The sequence below is a fragment of the Panthera onca genome, chromosome A3 (assembly GCF_046562875.1).
Source record: "Panthera onca isolate mPanOnc1 chromosome A3, mPanOnc1 haplotype 2, whole genome shotgun sequence".
In the NCBI taxonomy this organism is placed as follows: Eukaryota; Metazoa; Chordata; class Mammalia; order Carnivora; family Felidae; genus Panthera; species Panthera onca.
Window position 1 is genome coordinate 74,317,310 of NC_138341.1, and position 9,564 is coordinate 74,326,873.

General features: G+C 39.8%; 1 pseudogene; it reads left to right on the forward strand.

The window, feature by feature from the left end:
• Positions 1-4,225: 4,225 nt before the first annotated feature.
• Positions 4,226-4,823, forward strand: LOC132661868 (dolichyl-diphosphooligosaccharide--protein glycosyltransferase subunit KCP2 pseudogene; annotated as a pseudogene).
• Positions 4,824-9,564: the final 4,741 nt, after the last annotated feature.

The window sequence follows — 9,564 nt, forward strand, 5'->3', positions numbered from 1 at the left end:
TTTCTTTCTTTTTCTCTTTCTTTCCTTCTCTCTCTCTCTCTTTCTCTCTCTCTTTCCCTCCCTCTTTCCCTCCCTCTTTCCCTTCCTTCCTTCCTTTTTGAGAGAGTGTGTGCGAGTTGGGTAGAGAGGCAGAGGGAGAAAATCTTAAGCAGTCTCCATGCTCAGCACGGAGCTCAACCTCGGGCTCATGGGATCATGACCTGAGCCAAAATCAAGAATCGGGACACTCCGTGGACAGAGACACCCAGGGGTCCTTAAATTGTACACTTTAAAGTGGTTGCTTTTATGCCGTGTGAATTTCACCTCCTTAAGAGTCACTCCCATAGCCTCAGGAAGGGCAGGCTCATGGCTGGTCCTCAGGAACAGCCGGAAGCAGGGGGTTCCAAGGCCTCTAGGAGGCTTCTCTCTGTGGTTCTCTGTGTGTCTGTGTCATGCTCACTCTTCATGGAGGAAATGTGGCAGCAGTCAGTTCCAGAGTGCCCTGAGCACACAGCCTCCCAGCTTCTCCAGCTTTATGACAGCGTTCCCTTATTGGCCCAGCACTGACCAACAGCCCAGTCCTGTGTCCTTCAAATGCAGCAGAGATAGGGTCAAAAGAGCCTTGGGGGAGTGGAGGAACAGAGGGAGCCAGCAACGGTGCTTGTAAGGTTAGCTCTGGGGCCCACGCATAGATTAGATTTCCAAGGGAGCATTAAAAGGTCTTACCAAACTAAGTCCACCTTGCAAATGTAATGTGAAGGTTCAGAGTAAATGTCCCCTTTCACCTTTCTGAGGAGCAGCGCCCTTCCTCAGCCTGTGCGCAGTATACGTCCTGATTCTCCGTACTCTCTCTCACTGGTAGGACCTAACTAGGGCTCCTGCCTCTGCTGTCACCTCTCTATAGTCTGTTTTCCACAAAGCACCATCCCTTAAAAGGCCAATCAGATCATGTCATACCTTTCCCTAAACCCATCGGTGCCTTCCTACTGCATTTAAAATAAATGCAAACCCTCTTCAGGACGGTACCTCGGGGGCTCTCAACACTGCCTACACTTTAGAATCACCTGGAGTGGTTTTTAAAAGTCCTGATTCTTGGCTTTCCATAGACTAATTGAACCAGAACCTCAAAGTGAGCACATGGGCAGCTGGGCATGAATATTTTCTACAAGCTGTAGAGCTGTTTCTCTATTGCAGTCAGAATTGAGAGCTACTGCTCCACATGGTCTGGTCGCTGGCTACCTGCCTCCCTGAAGTCTCCCTTATCACTATTTCCTTCATTCCAACACTCCTGCCACATTGGCTTTCTTTCTGCTGTGCAAGCTCAGACAAGCTCATCCTGACCGCAGGGCATTTGCACTGACTCGTTGGCTTGGAATGCCTCATGCTCATGTCTTCACTTGACTGGCTCCTTTTTGCTTTTGCAGACCTGTGCTCAGATTTCACCTTCTGACCCTCTGCCTGTTTTATCTGAAGTTGTTTCTACCTTTTCCTCTTCAGTTGCTTTCTGTCAGGTTACTCTGTTTCCCCTTTTTCACAGCACTTGTTACCAGCTGAAGTAAACTTAAAAGGAAATCTGTCCATGCCCTGTGTCTCCCATGGAAATGTCAATTTCATAAGAAAAAGGGCCTTTCATGATTTATCCTCAGAATCTATAACTGTGCCTGACATTTAGTGTATGGCTGAACCCTTGCATCTCAAATTCCACATCGTGTAGACATGGGCTATCTACATGGCTATTGAGCACTTGATATACGGCTAGTTCGAATAGAGATTAAAAGTAAAATACACACTAAATGTTAAAGTCTTAGTGTAAAAGAATGTAAAGTACCTTATTAATAGTTGATCATTTCAATACGTAATAAGTTTTTAATGTTTCTGATAAACTGAGTTAACTAAAACATTGAAATTAATCTCACCCGTTTCTTTTTACTTTTTGTAATGTGGTTATTAGAGAACATTACATTATACTCAGTTCAGATTAGGTTTCTATTGGCCCACTAAGGAGTTGAAGGGGCACTTTGTCCAGGGTTCATCTCCACTGGCCCCCACAATTTCATAGCCCTGCACTTGGAGTTCTGGTTCCAAGAAGCCTCGTGGGTTTCTGGTTTCTGCATACAACATCCATGGAGCTGCCAGGCTAAGGACATTTATCACCTTGGCTTGAGCCCCCTCCCTTGCCTCTGGTGTTTCCTCCCTTTCTCACTGTTAGTCCCTCATTATACTCTTTTGAATTTTTCCTGTAATCTTTTCTATCAAAATCAGTGCTATGCTACTTGGCAATCGTGTTTTCTGTTTTTCATTATATCTTTATTCATCTTTATAAAGTTCATTTATTTTGAAAGAGTGCGCATGAGCGGGGGAGGGACAGAGAGAGAGAGAGAGAGAGCATCCCAAGCAGGCTCCATGATGTCAGCTCAGAGCCTGACACGGGGTTCGAACTTATGAACTATGAAATCATGACCTGGGGCCGAAATCAAGAGTTGGACGCTTAACTGACTGAGCCACCCAGGCGCCCCTTCTGTCTTTAAAAGGGCCACAAAAAACTATTCAAAAAAGAACCAGAGTTGTGAGCTGGGTGGGACTGTAGGGAAAATTTTATAAATTATGAGACTTGACTTCAACGAGGCTTCACTTAAGGTCACCAGGGAGATCATCAGGGAGTCCAGACTCAAGTGCAGAGGTCAGTAAGGTGTGTAAAATAAGAAGTGATGTATAAGCTGCAGCCCCTGTGCTCTGGAGACCTTCAGTACAGGTGGACAGGCAGGTGTGAACAGATGAGGACATAATAATACAGGGACATAATAATACACTTGCTCCAGGACATGAGAAGGAGGGGACTTGCTGGGGATCCAAGGGTTGGGGCTGGTGCACAAGGGGGTTCATAACAGGAGGGAGCTCAGGAGATGGAAGACATCTACTTAAAGAGACCGGTTTGGCTCTTTCCCAAGCCCCGTTGTGACCCAGGCCACAGGATTGTGCTTTGCCTAGACTTAGACAATTTTCTGAGGGAGTTCCATCATCTTTGTGTCCAGGGGTTTCTGAGGATATGAACCAAGGCTTTAAAATCCTTACTTTGTCAGTCTGATGGGACTTCTAAGTCTATGAAAAACCATGAAATAAACCCATTCACTCATTCATTCATTCTCCAAGGACACTTGGAGAACCTGCTATGTGTTGGACACTGTGAACACAGAGTTGACTGAGACATGGTCATGTGGTACCACAAGGGAGGTCGTCTGAGGACAAGGTGAGGGATGGAGAGAACCGGGGTCCTCAGTGGTTGTCTGAATGAGCCAGTCCTGCACTTTTCTCTGTGTCTGGATCTTCTTATTTTAAGGCATTGTTAGTCAAGGTTACTTGTTGCTTAAGCTGAAGCTGTCCTGATGGGACCAGTGTTTCTCTGGTGACATTTTTACCCCTGGCTGTGCCCCCAGGAGCCTTCTTCATCTCTCTTGTAGATCCCCATCGCTCTGAGGGAGATAAGCTATAAAAGGTACAGAATTAAGTGAGAAAGATGAAAAGACATGGTTTTCTGTGGGACATTCACTTTTCATTGATTTCTTTTCTACCTTCCAGCTCACCAGCATCCCCATTCCTCGTGTCCTTTTAATCCAGCTTAGACACTCCCACCTGTCATTGCAGAACCCTAAAACCCCACCTGGGTCAGTTTTACTGTCCACTGTCTTTGTACACTCATGCTTTCCAATCTCAAGTAGACTCTTGGGACTGGTCAGCAGTTGTACTACATTTCTCTTGTCAACTCATTCTCTCACATCCCACAAGGACTACTTTTAAAACCCTTTATTTTTGCAAAATTCCATTTCACTCTTCAGCATCTCTGATATTGCTAGGAAAATTCAATTCCCACACCAAATCTACAAACCAATTAGTATTTTTACCCCCCCCTTCCCCTTTCTATTCTTATAAACAAGGTGCTCCCTTTTCTTTCTAAAGCCATCCATTCCTCTTTGCTTGGCTTTTACCCCTTGCACCAATTATCAATCATTTCTCACTTTTGTAAGCATTTTTAATTTTCTCCTATCTTAAGAAAAAAAAAACCCAATCCCTCCTTCCTTGATCCCATGACCTATTATAGCTATCACCCTATTTTTTACCCTCCCCCCCCACCCCCCCATACAACCAAACCTCTTGCAAGAGTTGTCTGCCCTTGTTGCAAGACTGTTGGGATTTTGAGCCAACTGCTTCGGTTGGGCTCCCCTCTTTCTTGGCCTGAGGCACTGACTAGGCCCAAGGGCAGGACATGATGGCTGTAGGACAGCCTCACTCGCTCGCACTCTCCTTCCTCCTGCCTTCACTGCTGCTCTTCATGGAAATGCAGATGTACAGCCCTCAGCTGGCCTCCACTGAGTGACTCACCATCCAGGGCACCCTGCTGGGTTCTGGCCTTTTCATCTTCTCTCTTACTGCCTTCAGTAATCTGGAAAATCTTGTCTTTGGCAAAGATTCCAAGCAAAGATCCTCCCTGAGATTCTTCTCTGCCTCCTGTTGGCTCTCTCTGCATCTAGCCTCATCCACTGAGTCTGTGTCACCACCTGCTTCGTCTTCTCCAGGGTTGGCCTGTGCTATGTCAACAAGATCTCCTCCACTGTGTATCAGGCAACAGCTCCAGGGCTCACACTGGCCAAGGTCACTAGGAAGGGCAAAAAGAGAAACTGTACTTGGATGTCCAATAAAGTTGATTCTTTGTTTAAAAAAAAAAAAAGATTGTTGGGATTTTGACTGGGATTGCATTGAATCTATAGATCAATATGGGGGGAAATAATCTTTTCAATATTGTCATCAAACCACGAATGTGGTAAAACCTTTCCTTTGTTTTCATCTTTTTCTATTTTATACTTTACTGTGTGGAAGTCTTACTGTGTGGAACTTGTGTTGCATCCCAGAAATTTCATATTTCTTCTTGCTACCGGATATGGTATTTAAAATTTTTTATTTTCTGTTTCTTGCTTATATATAGAAATATAGATGAAACTTGTTTGTTGACTCTGTGGCAGCATTCTTGCCCAACTTACTTATAAATTGCAATGATATGCCTGTAGATGCCTTTGGATTTTTTCATGCACACAATTATATCATCTGCAAATAATATTTCTTGTTTTCCAGTCATTACTGACTTACATACTTGCTTAGTACCTCCAGTGCAATGGTGACTCGGAATAGTGATAGTGTGAAAACTTGACTCATGTTTTACTTTTTAAAATGGAAGTATAGTTGACATACAGTATTATATTAGTTTCAGGTGTATGACATAGTGATTCAACATTTATATACATTATGAAATGATCACCATAATATGTCTAGTTACCATCTATCATCACACATACTTATTACAATATTAATTGGCTATGTTTTCTTTACATGCCCATGACTTATAACTGGACGTTTGTACCTCTTAACCCCCTTCACCTATTTTGCCCATCCCTCTACCACTTTCCCCTCTTGCAACCACTGGTGTGTTATCTATGTGACTCTGTTTCTGTTTTATTCATTTGTTTTGTTTTTTTTATATCCCCCATATAAGTGAAATCATATGGTGTTTGTCTTTCTCTGACTTATTTCACTTAGCATAATACCCTTCATGTCCATCCATGTTGTTGCAAATGGTAAAATTTTATTATTTTATGGCTGAGTAATGTGTGTGTATGTATGCATATGTGTATATGTGTGTGTGTGTGTATATGTATATATATACATATATATGTATATATATACATATACATATATATATATAAAATAAATCTTTGTGTGTGTGTGTGTATAGCAAATCTTCTTTATCCATCCGTCAGTGGACACTTAAGTTACTTCCATATCTTGGTTATTGTAAATAATGCTGTAATGAATATAGGGGTGCATATATATCTTTTCCAATTGGTATTTTCACTTTGTTTTTTATTTTTATTTTTTTTAATGTTTACTTTGAGAGAGAGAGAGAGAGAGAGAGAGCGCGTGAGCAAGTGGGGAAGGGTCAGAGAGAGAAGGAGAAAGAAGACGGAATCCCAAGCATGTTCTATGCAATCAGCACAGAGCCTGAAGTGGGGCTCCATCTCACGAACCATGAGATCATGATCTGAGCCAAAATCAAGAGTCTGATGATGGACTGAGCCACCCTGGGGCCTCTTCACTTGGCATAAATACACAGAAGTGGAATTGTTGTGGTGTCATATGAGAGTTCCATTTTTCATTTTTTGAGGAACAGCCATACTGTTTTCACAGTGGCTGTGCCAATTTACATTCCCACTGACAGAGCACAAAGTTTCCCTTTACTCCTCATCCTCACCAACACTGGATATTTCTTGTCTTTTTGATGATAGCCATACCAACCGTGTACCGTGATATATCATTGTGATTTTCTTTTGCATTTCTCTGATGATGAGTGATGTTGAGCATCATTTCGTTATCTGTATGTCTCCTTTGGAAAATGTCTGTTCAGGCTCTCTGCCCAGTGTTTAAATTGTTTGTGGTTCTTTTGGTGTTGAGTTGTAGAAGTTCTTTATATAGTTTGCATATTAATTCCTTATTGAATGTATCATTTGCAAATATCTTCTTCCATTCAGTAGGCTGCATTTCATGTCGATGGTTTCCTTCATTGTACAAAAAGCTTTTTAGTTTGATCTAGTTCTATTTATTTATTTTTGCTTTTGCTCTTGCACGAGGAGATAGATCCAAAAAATTATTGCTAAGACTGACACCCAAGAGTTTACTGCCTATGTTTTCTTTGAGGAGTTTTATGGTTTCAGATCTTACATTCAGGTCTTTGGTCCATTTTGAGTTTATTTTTATATATGGTGTAAGAAAGTTGTCCTGTTTCATTCTTTTGCATGTACCTGTCCAGTTTTTCCAACACCATTTATTGAAGAGATGGTCTTTTCCCCATTGTATATGCTTGCCTCCTTTGTCATAGATAATTGACCATAGAAGTGTGGGTTTATTTCTGGGCTTTCTACTCTGTCCCATTGATCTATGTTTCTATTTTTGTGCCAGTATCATCCTATTTTGATTACTGTAGTTTGAGTGTAGTTTAAAATCAGGGTCCCTTGATACCTCCAGCTGTGTTCTTCTTGCTCAAGATTACTTTGGCTGTTCAGAGTCTTTTGTGGTTCCATACAAATTTTAGGATTATTTGTTATAGTTCTTTGGAGAGTGCTATTGGTATTTTGATAGGGATTTCATTGAATCTGTAGGTTGCTTTGGGTATATGGACATTTTAACAATACGAATTCTTCTACTCCATGAGCATGGAATATCTTTTCATTTATTTGTGTCATCTTCACTTTCTTTCATCAATGTCTTCTAGTTTTTAGAGTAGTGGTGTTTAACCTCCTGGATTAAATTTATTCCTAGGTATTGTATTCTTTTTGATGTAATTGAAAATGGGATTATTTTTTAATTGTAATTATTTTAATTTTAATTGTTTTTTAAATTTCTCTGTTATTGTATAACGATAATAGTAATTGTTGTATATAGAAACACAACAGATTTCTTTCTTTTTTTTTACTGAAGTGTAGTTGATATACAAGATTACATTGGTTTCGGATGTACAACATAGTGGGTCAGCAAGTCTACACATTATGCTATGCTCACCACAAGTGCAGCTGCCATCTGTCCCCACACAATGGTATTACAGTACCATTAACTATATTCCCTATGCTGTATGTTATTCCATAACTGGAAGCCTGTATCTCCCACACCTATTTACTCATTTTGCCCATACCTGCACCCCCCGCCCCCTCTTTCTGGCAACTATCATTTGTTCTAGGTCTATTTCTGCTTTTGTTTGTTTTGCCTTTTAGATTCTACATATAAGTGAGATCATATGATACTTACCTTACTCTGTCTGACTTATGTCACTTAGCATAATACCGTTGACGTTCATTCCATGTTGTTGCAATGGCAAGATCTCATCCTTTATTTAATGGTTGAATCATACTCCATTATAGAATATCTGTATATGTGTACACACACACACACACACACACACACACACACACACACACACACACTAAATCTTCATCCATTCATCTATTGAAGGATACTTGGACAGCTTCCATATCTTGATTATTGTAAATAATGTTGCAATAAACATGGGGGTGTAAATATTTTTTAAATTAGTTTTGGTTTTCTTTGGATAAATCCCTAGTAGTGGCATTACTGAATCATATGCTATTTCTGTTTTGTATTTTTGAGGAAACTCCATACTGTTTCCCACATCAATTTACGCTCCCACCAACAGTGCATGCACAAGGGTTCCTTTTTCTCTACATCCTTACCAACAACTTGTTCTTTCTTGTCTTTTTGATTCTAGCTATTCTAACAGGTGTAAAGTGATATCTCTTTATGGTTTTGACTTGCATTTCCCTGATGAGTGACATTGAGCATCTTTTCATGTATCTGTTGGCCATCTGTATGTCTTCTTTGGAAAAATGTCTGTTAAATTCCTCTGCCTATTTTTTAATTGGATTATTATTATTATTTGTGTGTGTGTGTGTGTGTGTGTGTGTGTGTGTGTGTGTGTCTATGTGTGTGTTGAGTTGTATAAATTCTTCATATATTTTTGATATCAACCTTTTATTGGATATATCGTTTGCAATATCTTCTCTCATTCAGTAGGTTCCCTTTTCATTTTGTTGACATTCTCCTTTGCTGTGCAAAAGCTTTTATTTTGGTGTAGTCTCAGTATTTATTTTTGCTTTTGTTTGCCTCACCTGAGAAGATGTAGCCATAAATAAGTTGCGAAGGCTGATATTAAAGTGATTGCTACCTATGTTTTCTTCTAGGAATATTATGGTTTCAGGTCTTACGTTTAGGTCTTTTATCCATTCCAAGTTGACTTTTGTGTATGGTATAAGAAAGTATCCCACTTTCATTCTTTTGCATGTAGCTTACCAGTTTTTCCAAAGCCATTTGTTGAAGAACTGTCTTTTGCCCATTATATATTCTTGCCTCCTTTGTCCTAGATTAATTGACCATATAAGCTTGGATTTATTTCCAGGCTTTTTATTCTGTTCTAATGATTTAGGTATCTATTTTTGTGTTAGTAACATACTGTTTTGATATTATAGTTTTGTAGTACATCCTGAAATTTACAATTGTGATACCTTGAGCTTGTTCTTTCTCAAGATAGCTTTGGTTATTCAGGGTCTTTTTGTGGTTCCATACAAATTTTAGTATTGTTTGTTCTCATTCTGTGTTTTGTATTTTTATAGGCATGACTTTGCTCTGGGTACTATGGACATTTTAGCAACAGTAATTCTTTTAATCAATGAACATAGAATATCTTTTCATTTGTTTGTGTTGTCTTCAATTTCTTTCATCAATGTTTAGAGTTATAGTTTTCAGAGTATAGGTCTCTCACCCCCTTGGTTAAGTTTACTGATAGATATTTTATTCTTTTTGGTTCATTTGTAAATTGAATTGTTTCTTATTTTCTCTTCTGATAGTTTGTTATTAGTGTATAGAAACACAACAGATTTCTGTATATTCACTGTGTATCTGGCAACTTGACTGAATTCATTTATTACTTTTAATAGTGTTTTTTGGTGGAGTCTTTAGGGTTTTCTATGTATA